The sequence below is a fragment of the Cherax quadricarinatus genome, chromosome 33, assembly GCF_038502225.1.
Source record: "Cherax quadricarinatus isolate ZL_2023a chromosome 33, ASM3850222v1, whole genome shotgun sequence".
In the NCBI taxonomy this organism is placed as follows: domain Eukaryota; kingdom Metazoa; phylum Arthropoda; class Malacostraca; order Decapoda; family Parastacidae; genus Cherax; species Cherax quadricarinatus.
This window is the reverse complement of record NC_091324.1, coordinates 22,952,368-22,973,272: the sequence shown is the minus strand read 5'-3', so window position 1 is coordinate 22,973,272 and position 20,905 is coordinate 22,952,368. Positions and strand designations below refer to the sequence as shown.

At 41.6% G+C, this 20,905-nt stretch overlaps 1 protein-coding gene across 1 annotated transcript in view; it reads left to right on the top strand.

The window, feature by feature from the left end:
* The window catches only part of LOC138853553 (protein odd-skipped-like), a 222,496-nt gene that overhangs the window by 184,295 nt on the left and 17,296 nt on the right, over positions 1-20,905 (top strand). The gene's annotated exons all lie outside the window — the stretch shown is intronic.

The window sequence follows — 20,905 nt, the reverse complement described above, 5'->3', positions numbered from 1 at the left end:
ATAATAGCAACACCACAGCGCCACCACAGGCATCACTAGCAGACAGTACCCACAGTGCTTCTAGTACCATTGGTACCGGTATCTTGGCGTTGTCTAGGCCGGAGGTGAGTCCACTCCTTGTCCAGCCACAGTTATCAAGCAACACACATTAACACAAAGAGGTGGGAGGCACTCCAGTGAGAGAACCTTTCAAGGAAATGTTAGGTTAAAGGACACAAGTGCAGCTAATGTGATATTTTATTGTGGCAACGTTTTACTCTCCAGGAGCTTTGTCAAGCCGTTCCAGGACACGGGGATGCCTTGATGCCACTGAAGGGCTCTTGGTTCAAGGAACTTAAACCTGATTGCCTTCCCATTTCCCCTAGGTGTTGTATGACCTACGTGTTTAGCGCTTCTCTTTGACCGTAATAATCATTATTATCCTAGTAACGATAAGTATAATAATTGATATGGGGAATATTTTGCGTTGAAAACGTCTGAATAACCAATGGCTTTCAAAAATAGCATTCAGATCAATCAGTCGTAGGTGTGACTGCGTCACCGTCTCCCCACACGGGTTTTACGTTTCTAGGGAAACGCAAAACCCGTGTGGGGTCATATTCAGTGCAAGGAGAGGTAAGGTTCAAACCTCCGTCCCACACTGATAAGTAGAGGCTGTTTTTCGGTGAGCACTACTCATGAGAGAGGTTATAAAACAACAATATCCGTGGTGTAATAGCGCGGCTGATAACACACAGAAGTCACACTAGTGTGCTGTGACTAACTCGCGTCGCCATGATAACCACTGACAAGGTCGGTCTGATAGCGGGGCCGCCTGAGCCACAGTGTTTTTAATATATTATATGACCTGGTAGGTAGCCTTTATGTAGCGTGCCGCCACAACACCTTGTTTTGACGCAATGTAGTGTGTGCACGCATGATGTGTCATGCATACATGTGTAAACATGTATACATGCAGTAATCGCGAGCAAGCGATACAAGATGCAAAACAACCACAAAGGGAGTTGAATGATAGTTCTAGGGCTTTCGTGTTGCAATCAACACATCAGGAGTTTGCTTTGTTGCAGAAATGAGTAGGAAGTCCAAGTAGATTCGTTCAGGGGAACGTTTTTGCTCGAGCAAAAAACGTTCCCTGAACGTTACCCTGAATGTTATTACCTCCCGTTCCCCAGCGTGTTCATTACGGGTTTAGTGCTCCTATGGGAAGCAACAAGAGGAGGGGATGTTATGCTGCAAGCCAGTACTGGCCTTTCCCCTCATCTATTAATAATTGCAGATCTGAGTGCCTTGTTCCTTCATTATGGGGATGGATGAGAGCTGGAAAGAGAGGCAGAAAGGACTCAGCCACGTTAAAGGTTAAGAAGCGAGGTTGCGGTTTTCTAAACAGTTAAGGGGACCTCTAAATTGTTTACTAAGAGGAGATATACTTAATTGTAAGAAACACTTGTCAGTTATGTTGTAGCCCACTTTCCGTAGTTGTTAAAACGATCACTGTAATAACCCCTTCCTAGTATTGTGGTAGTCCCCTCACAGTAACACTGGCTAAGCTGTATGTTGAACAGCAGCTCTGCATTTCCCATAGTCTCATTATTAGTGTAATGATAAATTGTAATCCCTCGTATACTGCTATTATAATTCCCCCCCCCCCCTCAAGTACAATTCCTCTGATACTGATGTGTATGATTAAGTGGAGTTAAAGTGTTGTGAAAGTGGAATATCGGGAGGTGAATCCTTCCCTGGTATGACCATATACAATAAATAGCATTTGTAAGTTCACAGGAAGTATTACGAAATTGACGTGGCCAGCCTCGTAAGAAAATTGACGCGTTAAAATTAGGAAAATGAGGTAGGGAAGGAAACAGAACAGGACGGAAAGTGCAGCGTCGTGTTAGTGGTACATACGTTGTCATGAGACAGTCTGGCCAGGCCCTCGTATCCTCTTGCACTCTTCTAGATATAGTTTATACACATGTCATAATTAGCACGGTAACCCGATTGAGCGGCCATGTTTGCAACACCGGAGAAGAAACGGGTTATCATTAAATACTGGAATAACCAATTAAAGATTCCGGAAAGTAGGAAGAAGCAATTCTAAAATACCAAAATTATTTTTTTATATTTAGGAAAGGCTGAGATTCAAAGGAAAAGATCCACACACAAAATTGTTGTAGTCAGATGTATTAATTGTCAAAAACAGTGATGTATCCAGACTTAGTGATCTGTTAAATGTTTCATTTTTTTCCACTAAGTTCCGGTACATCAAAGGATTTAAAAACCTACGAAGACTTAGATCCATATAATCAGTATTTGTATACCTGATTTGCGCTAAAATATGGAAAAGCAAGAATTTCCTCATCAAAGTAAATGCAAACTATCACACTTTTGACGGACTGAACACACCGGCTCCAGGCTGAGGGACTGATTACCTCAAACTACTACTCATCTTCCACCGTTCTTTTCTGTATTGGACAGAAGGAGCCACTGGCTGGCGAAACTTTTCCTCAAAGATTCCCAAATGTTGTACAGGTGTCTCATTTCTCAACTTGTTTTTTTTTCTAAGCCATTTACATCACATAATAAAAGGTCTCCTTTTACTTTGTCTTTTTTTTCCACCTTGTTATGAAGGCATTAACTTACCAGCTGTCTTTTTATTTATATTTCGTATTGAAAGAATGGAGAAACTTCAACCGAAAGAACCAAACTTTATTTTGTAACGATTTTGTCCTTCAGCGCTCTGCTGTTCCTACGATAATCACTTTGTTAGTAAGGTTGTTTATGAAGAAAGACACGTTGCAGAGCGAGGCCTTACTGGAACAACGTTTCGCTAGCGTAGACTTGTATCAAGTCATGACTTGAAACTCTACACACACTGAAATGTTGTCATAATATAAGATTGTTCCGCAGCGTAGGCCTACCTGGAGGGCATTCCGGGGATCAACGCCCCTGTGGCCTGGTCCACGACCAGGCCGCCTGGTGGATCAGGGCCTGATCAACGAGGCTGTTACTGCTGGCCGCACGTAGTCCAACGTACGAACCGCATCCCGGCTGATTCGGCACTGACGTTAGGTATCTGTCCAGCTCCCTCTTGAAGACCACCAGGGGTCTATTGGTAATTCCCCGTATGGCTGGTGAGAGGCTGTTGAATAGTCTTGGGCCCCGAACACTTATTATGTTTTTTCTTAGTGTACCAGTGGCGCCCCTACTTTTCTCTGGGGTATGTTGCATCGCCTGCCAAGTCTTTTGCTTTCGTATGGAGTGATTTCTGCGTAGATTAGGAACCAGTCCCTCCAGAATCTTCCAGGTGTAGAGTGTGATATATCTCTCTCGCCTGCCCTCCAGTGAGTACAAATCAAGTGCTTCCAGGCGTTCCCGGTAGTTAAGGTGTTTGATGGAACTTATACGTGCAGTAAAGGTTAACTGTACATTCTTCAGATCTGCAGTCTCACCTGCCTTGAATAGGGATGTTAATGTACAGCAGTATTCCAGCCTAGAGAGAATAAGTGATTTAAAAAGGATCATCATTGGCTTAGCATCTGTCTTGAATGTTCTCATTATCCAGCCTAGGTCTTAACTTTAATATTTTCGGCAAACGACATTTGTAATGAAAAGATAAAATACAAATTAAGCAAATATATTAAATTTGCTTTCTATGGATATGAAAATTGTAGATTTAAATTTAGATGTATTCATGTGAACCGCTTTTGGAGCCTAGTTCCTTTGCCATTTGTGTATCCATATGCTCTTGCTCTACCATCCACAGGATAGATATGGGGGTAAACAACAGGCAAGTCATTTCGGCCACAAAATCTAAATCTAAAGAGTGTTGATGATAATAATACGTAAAACAGGTTTAAAAATGCAAGAATGTGAAATTAAAGGTATACACAAGACGACAGACACACGTTTAACTCCACAACATCAATCATCAGGTTATAAGTCCTTTAACATCAAAGGGAGCGACGAGATTGCTTTGTTCTTGCCTCAGACTAGAACTGTTTTAACCACTGATCCGCCGGCATATATATATCTCTTGCTGTGACGGCTTTTGTGACCTCTGATAAAGGTGCCGCCCGCCGCCGCCGCCCGGTGTGCTGTGCCAGTCAAGGGGTGCCAGTACTTTGAGATCATCAGCAGCTTAGTCATCCTGGAGTTTAAGCTCTGTTCCACAGGTGTCTACTGCATCGTGGGCTATCAAATGTACCTGTCCTACATGTTTTGTCTGCCCTTCCTGTAGCCTGCCATTCCTTCCTGTCCTGCCTGTCTTTCGTGTATCCTGCCTGTTCATATGTCCTGCTGTTAAATGTCGAAATGTAAATATGCAGTGGAAATGTATATATGTTATTTGGTGTTGTAAAGCTTTCTTCACTTTTACTGGGGCTCGCCTATTTTTTTTTTTTTTTTTTTTTTTTGACACCCTCCATCCTTCACGAGGATGACACGCTCTGCTGGAGTAGGGACCAGACCCTCGCTGCTGCAGATTTTAAAGCGTTTCATCATCACGATGTTGACTGAGAAACGTCAACAACTCATCCTTACACCATACATCATGAACGTGTTACTATTTAAAGGGCTGCAAGTTATACCCCGCTGCCAGACTTCACCCTCCTGTTGAAGCAAATTGCTTTTTGGTTTATTTAGAGTAGCCTAATGTAATTTAGAGCATTTTTTTTTTTTTGGTAGGTGGGTCATTTTTTGAAATTGACGCATTATAATGCGTAAGAAAGAATTAGTGTAAGTTATGGATGGGCTGTTTTCTGAGTGCATGTCGAAGGAGTGTTCCGAGTATTGTGTTGCGTGACCTCCCGCAGGAAAGCTGCTTTGTAGAGGCTACACAATACAGGTGTTGTGCGCCCAGCGCCTAGTTAGTCACAGGTAAACATCTTGAGACATACGTGCCGTATCTGCCGCGGTGTATCGCAAAGATGCCGCTCCTAAGACAAGTGACTCACGTTGACATATCTGTTGCTACGATAACATGCCGACAAAAGGGGAATTGAACCATGAACGTAAATTGTGGAGAACTGGAGTATTACATTCATGGGGAGCGCTAAACCCGCTAGGGTTATGTAGTGCCTGGAGAAATAAGAGGCAGTCACATTCGATCTATGAATGGGTGGACAGCAGATCCATTGCTTTAAATCAAGAGCTCACTGAGAAGGAGAGCCTCAGCAGCACTGGGCGAGGCTTCTCCTGACGCAATATTCGCTAAGCTTTTACTGGTAATTTCAAAAGCTTTTTTTTTTTTTAAGCAATGAGAAGGTTTTATTAATATAAAGGTTTGTCCTCCCTACTAAAATTACGACTTGTCGGCTGACGTCATTGTGTACCAAGCTTTCAATAGACGCACGTTTCCCTCAGCTTACTGCATCACATTCTAGCTTAGTAAAAGTTCTACACTACTCTTATATTCATACCTATCTGTATTACTCCTGTGCACTCCGAGACATCGCTGCCAGCTGTAGGGGGCGGCTGGCTTCAAAGCAAGCTACAAATTGCTTGATAATTCTTGTAATCAGGGCGGTCTCTTTGCGGGATTCTTAGCAATTAGTAAACAGTGCCACCTTTCTGCCGCCATGTGTGGGAGGCGATAAGAAGTGCGGGACGTAGCAATTACATACAAATCATCGTTATATTTTCTTCATATTCCCGATACATCTTGTTGGACCTAAGAGGCAAAGCGATCACGTCTCATGGATACTTTAATCATAGAATATACAAAAGCAGCTTCAAGGGAAATATCTGAAGGTTTTCCTTAAAGCCATTATATTTACTTTTCAATTGCACAGGAAGTGAGGACTTTATTTTATATTTAAAAAAGCTGTATGACATTTGTTAGCCTTTTAAGTCTAGCTTGAAGAAATTGTTTAAGAAAAGGATCAAGGTGGTTTACTGATTGTGCAAGACGAGTCCAATTTATGAGTTGCGTTAGGGGCAACAACCCACAGGTAAAGGCAGATTCACCTTCGCCCCAAATATAAGCCAAGTGTCACACACCCTAAACCACATCAATAATCCTACAACCACTAAGTATTCATCGAGAACGTGTGTGAAGACGCGCATGCGTGTGTACGTTTATATACATGGGCACGTACACATGGACACACATGCACATGTGGTGCTTGTGTTGTTGGTGTGTATGTGATATTTGTGGTGTGAGTAATGTTTGTATGTGGTGTTTGTGTGTGGTTTGTGTGTGTGTGTGTAGTTTGTGTGTGTGTGTGTGTGTGTGTGTGTGTGTGTGTGTGTGTGTGTGTGTGTGTGTGTGTGTGTGTGTGTGTGTGTGTGTGTTTGCTCACAGATAGGTGAGTAACTCTCTCTCTCTCTCTCTCTCTCTCTCTCTCTCTCTCTCTCTCTCTCTCTCTCTCTCTCTCTCTCTCTCTCTCTCTCTCTCGCTTGCTCTTCCCAAATTGGTGTGGCCAGCCCAGGGGCGTGGAGCAACACCTTTGTTTGGCCTCCACACAAAATATTACCCTCATCATTATCTATAATTGCAATTCATATTTGTTTATATTCTCAGTTTTGCTTATATTTAATTCCGAAGGTAATATAGTGTGTGTGGAGGATGGGGTGGGGTGGGTTTTAAGGGGAGCACTAACTCGTATGTTCCTCTAACAAGTTTAATATGTTAAAGCCTAGTTAGTTTTCAGTTACTCCTGCTTCAAACCTATTATTTTTCCCTAATATTCCTGTGGTACATTTAAATGCGTAATTTCCAGCCATTTTCTCGGTAGTAAAGCGCCTATGCCCCAAGACCATTATATATTGTTGTAATGGGATCTAATAATAAAATACTCGTAACGAATCTGAATGCTGCAACTTCTGGCTGCTATTAATGCTAATATTTTTTATCTCTGGAGAATTGTTATAACAACAGAAATTGAAACAGTAGAACAGGGAGTTCCGTATTGCCTTTGGTGCGTTAAGTGAAGCTGAAATGTACTTGTTTAATTCATGTTCAACGCTAAACCCATGCGAGTCATTCAGCGCAAGACGTGTTAGAGGCTTTATCCTCCGTCTGCTGAAACAGATGTGCTTACTATCTGTACACGCCTAGATGTCTATCTGGAGAGGTACCTACAAGGAGGGGGAGTCCGGCCCAGTCATTGACCAGGCCTCCCGGTGGATCAGGACCTGATATACTAGGCTGTTACTGCTGGCTGCGCGTAGTCCAACTTACGAACCAAAGCCGGGCTGGTCAGGTACTGACTTTAGGTATCTGTCCCTCTTGAAGGGAGCCAGGGGTCTATTGGTAATTTCCCTTATACCTGGTGGGAGGCCTATGAACAGTCTTGGGCCCGGACACTTATTGTGTTTTCCCTCAGTGTACTGTACTGGGTATATTGCACCGTGTGCCCAGTCTTTTGCTTTTTCAGAATTCGCTGAAATGTATTACCTAAGAGAGTGCTAGACGGAATATTGAAGGACAACTTGGCACAACTATAAGGATGAAAGATAACTCAGCAACGCACAATGTTTGTCCTTGAACGTCTTTCCCGGTCTCGATGTGCATTTTTTTTTTAACCGATCTATTTTTCTGCTGCTCACTCGCGGGTAAAGCAAAAAAAAAAAAAAAAAAAAATGGCGATTAATGAAACCGTTGTCCAGGAAGCCAAAGGGAATCATATTACCTCTCGTGTCTTTCATCCTAGGCCCACACTCAGTCATCCAGGACACAGTCACGGCCGGGCCAGCGGGACTACATCAGCTGAGTTGCACGGGGTCGACGTTTGGGGAAAGCAGCCCCTCGAGGGAGGTTCCATGACGCTGGTGAGGGGCTCTTGATCTAAGGAATTGGATCTGTGCTCCAGTTACCTGAAGGCCTTCCATCCCCCCACAGGCGCTGTATAATCCCTACGGGTTTAGCGCTCCCTCGTAATAATGATAATATTGGGTAAACCAGCTTTACTGTCTCAAACCTGTATTTTTTATTTTTGTATTTAAAAGTACCAGTGAGTCTGGTCTCGAGGTGTTGCTGCTGTTTGATATTTTTCTGTTCCTGAAGCTTAATTTATTATAAATCAGTCAACGAGATCTGAAAAAGAAAGGATATGAAAGTCTTCCGTGGGAGGATAGGAAGGCTATAAGAATCCTCCGTGGGAGCATAGGAAGGCTGTGAAAGTGCTCCGTGGGAACAGAGATAACGAAACGGGGTAATTATTTCCTATTGTAATGAGAAGTGATATTTAGCCATGTATAACACTGAATATGATGGATGCCAAATCAAATGTTAACCTATTATTAGTAGATCCTGAGAGTGGTGATGCTAGACCAGTGTTTACTACAGTTAGAAACCAAGGATTGAGTAAGGGTTCAAAATTGGGCATCATCAACCTAGGCTGAATAAGTTGCACCTGAGTTAGCTATTGAGAGAACATTTACAGCCTCCCTTATGTTTGATGGGAGATTGTTGAACAGTCTTGGGCCCTGGACACTTATTATATTTACTTTTAGTATACTCGTGGTACCTCTGCTTTCCATTGGAGTATGTTGTGCCAAATTACAAGGAAAATAAAATAATAGATCTGTGAAATAAGACGAATAAGAGTGATAGAGCATTCGCAGTAAATTACAGTGAAAAGAAAATTATAAATCTCTAAAGCGAGTTGAATGAGAGAGATGCATTAGGTAACAATGACTTTGCACAGCATTATAATAGTTGCAGTCGAGCTAGTTGTGACCAGGCTGGTTTTACGTTACCTTCATACGTGGCAGGTTGGTGTAACAACTTCAGGAGAAAGAACACATGGTAAGATGTGTGGATAAGGAGAAAAAATATTCCTGCACCAGTTCAGTAATATTAAAGTAATAATCGTAAAAAAATTGTTGAACAGTATAATTACGTAAGGTTTGTAGGCATTCTTTCTTTGCTGAGGTTAGATGATAATAATTTGGAAAGTTAGTGAAACCCCTTTAGTGGTGAAACATCCTGGGTGGAAGTTTATGCATCACACAAGGTAATACCGATAACTATAAAATATACATGCAACACAGACTTGCAACTTTAGCCAACACACACATGCAACATTAGGCAACACACACATGCAATGTTAAGTAACTTTTATTAGCATAAGGTTCGTTCACCAACAGCATTATCAATCCTAGTCAGTTAAACGCATCTTAATAAAAATTACCGAACATTGCACATATTTATATTTATTGCCAACAATGTGTAGTAACTTTATTACAGATTGTTCAATCACAGGATAATAGGTGGCGCCCAATAAAATCGCCTTTCCTGGTAAAATCTGAAAATCTGTATTGACTGTTTCATTGTCCATAAACAACCATTCTGACATTGGGAGGAAAAGAACAACCATTATGACTGCCCAGAGGAATTGGAAGAAAGTTCCGAGTTTGGTTTGTGAACGGATCAGTATTGATCCCCTCCCCCCCTTCCCTCCGTCACTCCCACGCTGTGGGTTGTGGCCGATGAGGTTAATGTGTCGGTAACATGAAGGGATCAGGTAGCTGGGGTTAATAGCACTGGGACCAGCCCACGTCCCGCCCTCCCTCACTGACGTAAGAAAGAAACTATTACCCACCTGTTCTTCACCTATCCCACCACTTCCCATCTTGTCTCCCACCAAAGAATCTTTCTTTCCTTTCTCTTGATCTAAGTCTGCCCACCAACACAAGTGTTATCCGTGTACCAACCTTTGCTGAAATTTATGTCTATACCTGTTACCGAATTCTCATTCTCATTATTTTTTTTTTTTTTATACACAGGGTTTGACAAGGTTAAGGATCCCTAGCTTTATTGATAAGCTATTTACAGGTTAAGGATTCCTAACTTTATTGGCAAGCTAAGAGCTGTTACCTACATCAGCTCATTTGAAAGCATTTTTATTGTTATGAGACATACAAGTAGGGAACAGGATGAAGTTGGAGCCATCTGTGGGCCAGCATTTTCATTTGATCAACTGACTTTATCTCGTTGACATCATTATGCTGTACAAATGTGTTCCATACTCGAGTCATCCTGGGTATATATGATCTCAGATGGAGCGATGTTCTCTCTCTCTCTCTCTCTCTCATATATATATATATATATATATATATATAGTATATAATATATATAGTATATAATATGTATGTCGTGCCGAATAGGCAGAACTTGCCATCTTGGCTTAAATAGCAACGCTCATCTTGCAATATAGGACAAGTGAAAATTTGTGTATGCAATAATTTCGCCAAAATCATTCTGAACCTAACGAAAAAAATATATTTCACTGTGTTTGTTTAGTATTAAATTATTGTAAACAAATCTAAAATATATATAGTTGGGTTAGGCTAAAATAAATTGTTTTTGTTATAATAAGGTTAGGTAAGTTTTCTAAGATACTTTTGGTGCAAAATTAAAAATTTTTACATTAACATTAATGAAAAAAATATATCTTTAAACGTATAAGAGAAAATTTTAGAAAGGACTTAATTTTAAATGAGTTCTTGCTAATTGACCAGTTTTACATATTCGGCACGACATATATATATATATATATATATATATATATATATATATCAATAAGATCATAGTAAACAGGTGATTTCAGAATATGCAAAACAACCACTCTGAAAGAATAGAGAAATTCCAAGCGCTTTCGTGATTAATCACATTATCAAGGAACTATATAGTTCCTTGATAATGTGAGTAGTCACGAAAGCGCTTGGAATTTCTCTATTCTTTCAGAGTGGTTGTTTTGCATATTCTGAAATCACCTGTTTACTATGATCTTATTGATATATATATATATATATATATATATATATATATATATATATATATATATATATTATAGAAATGAAACATGGCAGTGGATTCAGGAAAACCCACAAACAAACAGATAGACAATGTAAAAAGAAATTTTATATTTCGATCTCCTGAGATCATCTTCAGCAGTGCAAGAAAGCAAATAAATAATAAAAAAAATCTCTGTTTATATAGTAAGCAAATCCACGGGTCGCATGCATGTATGCTGACAGGAAAGTTGCAACTGAATTTAAATACTGAACAGAGTAGCGAGAAGCAGAGTGGGGATATGTAACCCGGGTGACCATTTAATTACGAGATGGTGGTCAGTGGTGTATTGTCGGGATTTTGCGCGTCTTGGATCTGGAGCGGATAAATACAGGGCATTTCAAAAAGAAGATGGACCCAATCTCACAGCAGTATATTTTACTATCGGGTCCGTCCTTTTGAAACACCCTGTATTTCTTCATGGCGACGTCTGAAATCGCTTCATTCATTTACCTTTTGTGTATGTTGAAGTTTCGTTTTGTATTTGGCCAGGTTAGGCCAGGCGCTCAGCAGACGGAGGATCAAGCCTCCACGTCATGCGCTGAATGATCCCCATGGATTTAGCGCTTAAAAAAAAAAAAAAAAATTCGTCCCAGCTTATTCTGTGTAATTTCTGAGGTGTTAAAATGGTTACCCTGGCCGTATTTCACCGGCCTTCTGTATCCTATGATTCTTTTTGAGTAAGAGGTTAAATGTACAAACTGATTAGACACTATAGTACAATGGAAGCTATAAAGAATAAATAAGCATATATATATATATATATATATATATATATATATATATATATTATATATATAGTGTGAGAGAGAGAGCGCATGCGACGTTTCATCTATATACACTTTATCACAGTTACAACTAGGGATGGTATAGATGCTTGCACTATCTTCGTGGCTGGCACTAACCTTCTCTGATACTGTAATATATTCGACAGTGATAGTAATGGTAGCAGTGTTATAATTAGCTTTAAGTAACCTGCAAGTGATTCGGGTACCACAAAAGTAGGAAATATTAATAAACGATTACTGTTGGCTTGAACTCTCGGAGTTTTAAGCATGTATTTATATCTCCTTTACAACACCAAATGAAGGTGGCAGGGAAATGTTAATTATGGAAGATCTTAGGTGTTTTGAGGCATCATTTATAAGGGAATCGGGTCTGCAAAATCTGAAGACCCTAAGAAATAAATCTAAGTAAAAAACTCTGTTGGCTCTGAAGTGGTGCGACCAGGAGTGAATGAGATCATGCTGGTTGGTACGTTTCGATGCACTCCGAAATGGAGGGAGCTGCTAGTAGTGTCACTGAAAGAAGTAGTTACGATGCTCTCTGAAGTGGAGGGAGTTATTAGTAGTGTCATAGGAAGGAGTAGTTACGGTGTTCTATGAAGTGGATCGAGTTATTAGTCGTGTTTTTGTACCAAAGGACGTCACAGGTAAGAAGAGTTGCTTGCCGCATTTGAAGTTAGGGTCATCTCTTAGCTGGAAGATATCATATGTTGGGTGCAGTGATGTCATCAACATCCCTCATCCAAGATACATCAGCAGGAATGACTTCGTGGAACCTCTCTATTGCTTGAAACTTCACGTAGAGATAAGCTAGGACAGCACAAACTGTGGACCTCCATGGCTATGCTAGTTTACTTCTTGTAATAAAGTTGGTAGAATTACCGACAATATGTAAAGTAAAAGGACACAAGTGCAACTAATGTGACATTTATTGTGGCAACGTTTCGCTCTCCAGGAGCTTTATCAAGCCATTACAAACAATACAGTAAACCCTGCCATCACATAGTCTCTCCTGTTATACTACACAAAGCACAGAGAGTGAACACTGAAACAAGCTGCCTCATTCCAGTTTACATTTGTCCAACCTATTTTTATATTACCCAAGTAATAGCTTTTATATCCTTTTACTCATGTACGAATTAATTGCTCTACCATATTGTATTACTTTTGTCACTACCACTACTACTACTACTACCACTAGTGAACATCGAAATGGTACCTCACTAGTATTCACCTCACTCTGAGCCTTTATATACCCTCTGTGTCCATGTATTGTTTGTAATGGCTTGATAAAGCTCCTGGAGAGCGAAACGTTGCCACAATAAATGTCACATTAGTTGCACTTGTGTCCTTTTACTTTACATAGTTTACTTCTTGTATGGTTTACTTCTTGTAAAGTTTGTTTCCTGAGGTGAAGCAGTTGTTGATGCACGATTCGATTCGATCAAAGAAATTCTTGCGGGACACGGGCCCATTCCCTGTCGTTCGAGACCTTTTTACTGAGGATGGCGATACCTTGATCTTTTGGAGCGATTATAAACAAAACATCCACACGTGAGTTTCTTGTTCAGTATGTTAGCGCCTCTCATCCTGGATAGGAGATAGTCGAAGTGCGGGTGGTGTGCATCCTTTTCAATTTACTTGGCACTATTAGCAGTGCACACCTCGTCACTTGGGTACTCTGTCAGGGACGATAACGTATTAATTATTTTCATATTTTTAATTGACGTCATGCGGCTCCTTAAGTTTGCACTTAACCTAACTTGGCAACCTAACTTAGCCTTGCTAAAATTAACTTAATTTATTTTCTTATCCACCCTATCATAGGCCTAAATTAGTTAATATTATTACTGACATGTTCAGACTGATTTTTGAAAAATTAAACCAACAATGATTTTATACGTCTTGTTTGGAAAAACGATCGTTGCTTTATAAATTAAGACTGCAAACTCTGGCTAAAGAGCACTTCTCCATTTTCATCTTCGTTATAATCAACATTGTCTTAGTATCTTCGGATATTCTTTAGCGTTAACGATTTAAGGAAGGAGATTTTAGATGAAATTTAATAAATAAGAGTAGAGGCATAAGATAGGATGGACTTGGGTAAGAGGAATGGTGAGAAGGTGAGCAGATGCTGGATGAGATCAGATGCTGGGTAAAGGAAGGCTGGGTGTCCAGGAGATGCTGGATGAGATCAGATGTTGGGTAAAGGAAGGCTGGGTGAGCAGGAGATGCTGGATGAGACCAGATGCTGGGTAAAGAAAGGCTGGGTGAGCAGGAGATGCTGGATGAGCACTAGATGCTGGGTGAGCAGTATCTAGTCCTCATCTAATGAGCAAGAGATGCTGAGTAAGTATAGTGAGGTGGGAACAAGTACAGATAATGAGTTGGTGGTGCAGCCTCCCGTCTCCCCCTCTGATGCAAGGATAGCAGCATTGCACTCCTATTGGCTGCTGCTTCGTGACATTCTGTGACTAATCACAGTTCCCTCGATCTAAATACCCGGATTTTCCAATATAGACGAGACGCTTAATTAGATTCTAAGATTCATCCGTAGTAACAACTGTCTGGTGTGTTGGGACAAGAATTTAATCGCTGTGATTTTTTTAATTGGCGGTGAAATTGTCTGACATAGCCATTGTGAGGCTGTGATGGGTTAAAGATGACTGCAATGCTACTGGTTGTGGGATAGCGTGGAGGCGTGGCTGCTGCACAACCAACCTCTGATTGGTTAATACCGTGGGAACCAAACACAAGCGTTTTGAGCTGCCCGATACTCAGTCCCGTCACGTTTACATTTCCTTGCATCCCCCACACACGGTTTCTCCCTCTTCCAGACTGCCGATTTCGAATCAGTTGATTCAGTTTTGACTATTAAAGTGGGAGCGATGAAGTTTAAACCTGAAAAACCTCTTAAAAGGGGGAGAGGGGGGGGGGGGTTGATCACAGCGTGCGTGGTGGTGTACGGGGAAGAGAGTTCCCAGGGAGGGTGGAAGGATGCGTTGATATCAGTGTGATAACCTCTAATAGCTGCCCCAGGGCATCGTAAACCCCAGCAAACCCACAGTGAACCCTCTTCTTTCTTACAGGGGGAGAGGCCAAGGACCCTTTACTAGGAGAACAGGGATGGGGAAAATGAAGTGGAGGGGAGTGAATAGGTTATGGGGAAGATAAGGGAATGAAGAGTGGAGGGAAACAAAGGAATATTGGAATTGGGACAGAGAGAGAGAGACAGAGATGAATGTTTGGAGTGGGAGAAGGGGAACAAGAAAATAATAATGCAGTGGAAACAGGGGAATGGTAACGATAGAGAGATTTGGAAGATGGGTTGGAAAAAGAGGAAATGGTACGAAAATGAATATTGGGAGGAGGATGAAGTAGGGGAAACGAACAAATATGGATATTGGGAGCGGAATGGAAAAAGGGGAAGGATTTTTTATTTTTGTTTGCCAAAATCGGACAAATCAGCAGTGTACTACTGCTGTAGTGCTACCCTATTCTGTACGAGTTACACAGTGGCAACAAAAGCTGTATTCTTGTTACCACTATGTAATTATCATAGAAGGGATATCGGGAAGGGGATAGAGGCGAAGGAACGAGAAAGGGGTCTTGGGAGAGGAGTAGAGGTGAAGGGAAGAAAAACTGGGTTTTGGGAGGGGGTAGTGAATTGAAGGGGAACAAGAGAGGTATTAGGAGAGGGGAGGGCTGTTGTTTAGACTGACGTGTTTGAGAGAGACAGATACACACAGACTGCCGGGTAACCAATTGTATGTTTATCGAGTATGGGCGAGCAAAATCGTTGGCGTAGTGATTTGTGCTTCATGCAGCCTGAGAGTTTTATGGGTGTTTGTGAAGGTGTAAGAGGTACTTGCAAGAGTGAGGAAGGCAGGAGAAAGTGTGCGTGGAGGTGTGCACGCGAGAGAGCGCGTCTTGTTACCTATTTATGATTGTGAATAAATGGTTTAGAAAACCGACAAGTTGATAAATGAGACACTTGTGCAACATTTGAGTATCTTTATCCTGGAACTGTTTCGCCAGCCAGTGGCTTCTTTAGTTCACTACAGAAAAGAATGGTGAAAGATGAGAAGGAGTTTGAGGTAATCAGTCCCTCAGCCTGGAGTCGATGTGCTCAGTTCATCAATTTTGTAAATATTCCAATTCGGACCGAAACGTCGTCAGAAGCTTCTCTCTCCCGTGTGCGGGTTATTTGTGTATTGTTCCAGTCACGGTATTGTACCGTTTTGTTCTTAGTGCTCATGGTGTCCCGTCTTCGGTTTTTAGTTTGTCTTAGAAATACACAAAGAGTTGCAGTCATTGTGTCGTATACTACAGACTGTTGGGGTTCCCTTACCTACAGTCTAAACTCTGCTCAGAAACATTTTCTGGTTTAGATTTTCGCCGTTATTATTATATCACTTTACAACTGAATACATCGTCTATTGTCTAGCTTTACAACTGTAACTAAATTGTTTAGTATCTGACTTACTGTATTTTTTTGTGATCGTAGATGTATTTATCATGTTTTCTCTCTTGTGAACCTACCATGTTCTTGTCTTTCCTCGCATTCTTCAGTAAGACGCTATCCGACTACTGCGGGTTTATCTCTGACCCCGTGAATATAATGGCTTCGGGAGACCTCTTTCTAGCATGTCTTTTGGAAATCTCTCTTGTATAGCACATTGTTCTTGAGGCACGGACGCCACGCTACCCCTGCGTGCCAATATTGGTCTAGCTTGTTCACAAATAACCCGCACAGAGCAAAGAAGTTTGTTTTATAATATGTAAATATTTGATAATAATATTACGCTGGTATTAGTGTTATGATAAATCTTATGATATCAGGAAAACGAAGGTAATTTAGGTAGGGGTAACTGATATCTAAATCCATTATTTGTCAACCAGGTGATAGGGAAACTTTGAGTATAGTGTTAATAAACAACTTAGTAGACAGAGACTTCTGCCAACACATATGCAGACCTCCCCATTGTCCATATGGAAACTATGTGAATACATAAATATATACCTGAGACAGCCAGAATCCATTTTCGGTTTCAAGATGCAAATAACATAAGAAATTTAGTCTGTATAGGCCTGGTGGCCTCAACTCTGACAAGACACCATTTTCTCAAGAAAAATGTTCTGGGGTAAAAATTTCCAGACCCTAAAACCGGACTCGCACACTGTTTTATCTACTCTAAACCCACGAACAAGATAAGAAGAACAGCAGAGCCCATATTGCCTTCAGGGAGACGAGTTCTAAACGGCGAGAAGGACGTTATACCACCAAGCTTTTGGGGGGTAGAGATAATGGCTTGATGTTTACTATGGGAACCATCAGTTGCTCCCTCTCTCCATAGCTTTCCTCCTTCCCTCTACATCCCTCTCTCTCCTCTCTTCAGTCGTAGTTGACAGCTTTAGGAAGGTGAAGAGGTGGGGGAAGGGGGCAAGAGGGACGTTACGAAGGTCCAGGGCGGGGCAGAGAAAAGGGGACTTTATGGTAGATAATGATTTTATTCGGGCTAGTAACCTCGAAGGGTTAATAAAATAAAACAACCCAAGAAAGAGAAGTACTTCGAAAGTTCTGTCTACCTGGAGGGTGTTGCGGGGGTCAACGCCCCCGCGGCCAAGTCCTCGACCAGGCCTTCCGGTGGATCAGGACCTGATCAGCAAGACTGTTACTGCTGGCGACATGCAATCCAACATACGAACCACAGCCCGGCTGATCGGGCACTCTCTAGGTATCTGTCCAGTTCCCTCTTGAAGACGGCCAGGGGTTTATTGGTAATCCCTCTTATGTGTGTTAGGAGGCTGTTGAACAGGCTTGGGCCTCAGATACTTAGTGTTTTCATTTAGTGTACTCATGGCACTCCTGCTTTTCATAAGAGGTATGTTGCACCACCTGCCGAGTCTCTTTTTCGTAAGTGCAGATTTGGCACCAGTCCCTCTTAAGATTTTCCAGGTGTATGTTATGATGTATCTTTTTCGTCTGCATTTCAAGCCTGGTCTGGGACGGGACGACGGGGGCTCTCACCTCCAAAATCATCCTTCAGGTATCCTTTAGGAAAGTCATTTTTAAGGTCCGTCCACAGGATGCGACCCACAACGGTCAACTAACTCCCAGGTATCTGTTGTTAGATAATATGGACAGCAGGTGTCATTAGCCTTGCCCATATGTCTCGCCTCCTGGATCTGAACCTCGTCAGTGGTCCGACTTGAGCACTTTCGATTGTGAGCCGAAATCTCAGCGCTACCACTGCGCTCCGAGGTAAACAAAAGAAATCGTTCACATAACCAGTTCCCCTCCCCAAACACACATGCATAACTGCAAGCTTCACGGAGGCTCTAGGGTGAGCATAGTACCGAGTATATTTCCAGAGGCTCACCTCTACTGAATGACTTGAGCAGTGAATACGCGTTTGGCACATATAAGAATAGCTTTAAGGATTTTCAACAAAGATTCTTACATAACCCTATATACAACATATGTCAGGCTCATCTTCGAGTGTGCAGCACCAGCCTGGAATCTCCCACCTAATGAAATATGACGAAGAAAGTGCAGAAGTTTTCAAGAACTGAACCTGACGATATTAAAGAATTGAAGGTCCAGTGAAAATATATTAACGACATATCAAATCCTTTGAATATTTTGTAAGAATGTTTGGCAGGCTCGAAACGAGTACACGAGGGCACGATTGAAAGTTAACACAGAAGAGTCACACGGATGTCGGAAAAAAATATTCAGCCTTAGGGCGGTTAGAAAATGGAATGACCTGGATGAAGTAGTGGAGACAGAGTCCATACACAATTTTAAGAGGTTTGACAGGTCCCACGATGCTGTTAGAGAATGAACCTAGCAACAGCCATGGATTTTTTTTTTTTTTTTGGTGAGGCCGTAATAGGAATGGCAAGAATGGGGAAGGGCAAGGACTGGGTTAGGGCAGAGCAGTGGAAAAGGTAGACAGTGGTTGAGGGAGGTTAAATGACTTGACCACCTGGGTGGGTTTTAAAAGCGTATGATTTTTTGTCATGTTCTGACAACTGTACGTCGACATGCGGGATTCCTTCAACCACATACAGATGAAATAAAAACAGATATTTGCAGGGAAGTAACTTCAAACATCAGTAAATGAAAAAGACCCCAATGGAAATGAGTCACGTTGACTTTTTTGGGGGTTATCCTAGGTAATTTGCACCTTTTGTGTACCTGTGCTTCAATAAACTTATTAATATTATATCAACCATCTTTCCTGAGTGATACACATTAATCACATGACATGAGCAACATATGCAAGGCTGGCAAGCCTCGTATCTGCTTCCAGTCTTTTAGAATACTATACACGACCATCTCAGTGTGCTGCACCAGCATGGCTCCTCACTTGGTCGAGCATATACAGAAGTTTGAGAAAAATTATCAACTAGACTAGTTCCCGAACAGAGAATGATTCACTTCGATGCAAGACTAAAGGAACTAAACCAAATGATCTTGATATTAAGAACCAGGCAAAACATGATCACAAAGTACAAAATACTCGCATGCATTGACAGAATACCTAAGGAGTAACAGACACGAAGTGAATATTTACAAGGAGGCAGAGGTGCTAAAATGCAGGTGATTCTACGGGATGTTTTAATTTGCCAATAAAAAAGTGGAATAAACAGAAGAAAGGAAGAGTAAATGTGATAGGGACCAAGAAGACCAAGATTATGAAGTCAGAATCCACGTTGGTCGATTGTAAGTTGAAGATTGAGACACTTATGCAGCATATGGGAATCTTTATTCAGGAAACGTTTCGCCACACAGTGGCTTCTTCAGTCCAATACAAAGAGGAAGGCATAAGGAGAGGAGGAGAATGAGGTAATCAGTCCCTCAACCTGGAGTCGATGTGTTCAGTCCATCAATCTTGTAGAATGTACAGCATAGGGCCGTAGACGTGGCTTATATACTGTAGTGATGTGAGGTGAAGCAGATGGAGGCGGGGTCATAGTGGTACCATCCACTAGTCGAAGTAGGTCTTCGTCCAAAGGTTGAACAAGCGTTTTTCAAACCATTCATCACAACTGTCAGACACTGCAGCATCATGGGATCTTGTTACAAAGAATTCTTCAACACTTGTTCAACCTTTGGACGAAGACCTACTTCGACTAGTGGATGGTACCACTATGACCCCGCCTCCATCTGCTTCACCTCACATCACTACAGTATATAAGCCACGTCTACGGCCCTATGCTGTACATTCTACAAGATTGATGGACTGAACACATCGACTCCAGGTTGAGGGACTGATTACCTCATTCTCCTCCTCTCCTTATGCCTTCCTCTTTGTATTGGACTGAAGAAGCCACTGTGTGGCGAAACGTTTCCTGAATAAAGTTTCCCATATGCTGCATAAGTGTCTCAATCTTCAACTTGTCGGTTTTTCAAACCATTCATCACGATTGTAAGTTGAGAGGCGGAGTCAGTAAAATTGGACTCTCGCAAAGACAAGATATAGAAACTCCCAGGAAGAAAACTAAAAGGCTTCACAGAAATTTATCCGGGTATCATAAAGATACTGCAGAAACGTCACTACACGTATTATTTAAAAGAGAGAACGAGAAAACCTCACAGGTAATGTCGCTCGTTATCGCTAAGAGAAAACTGGATGACAAAGAACGGTACTCTCGCTCTCCCCAGTACCAGCCAATCACATTACTAACCAACACACCACACGCAAACCACCAACTGGCCACGGGTAGGTCGACCACCCTCATTTAGAATATAGACCTACGGTGATATGCGTCCTGACAGGACTCCTAAACTGAGGTCGTTCCCGTGATATATGAGGTGGGAAATAAGGTTCTGTTGGACTAATAGTCGGCCTCTAAAATACCGCACACAGGAGGGGAGTCCCTCCAAAAGACTGACTTTCTGTAGAAAACAAATATTTAAGTCAGAGATTTGATAAATTAGCAACACGGATGATCCTTACATACTGACTTTTAAAACAGAAATAAGGTTCTCTAAGGAATATCAGACATTAACGTCTTTGCAATGAAAGTCTGGAAACCATCCTGGTGTATGATAAACACATGTGTTTAGAGGATTAAATATATGAAAGGTGTATAGAGGGCAGTGTCTAATAAATAGGTAAATTTGTTAAGGGAGATCATACAGCTGATACACAGTTCGACAGGTGTGTAGAGGAAGTATGTGATACAGGTGTGTAGAGGAAGTATGTGATAGGCAGGTGCGTAGAGGAAGTATGTGATACAGGTGTGTAGAGGAAGTATGTGATAGGCAGGTGCGTAGAGGAAGTATGCGAGACAGGTGTGTAGAGGAAGTATG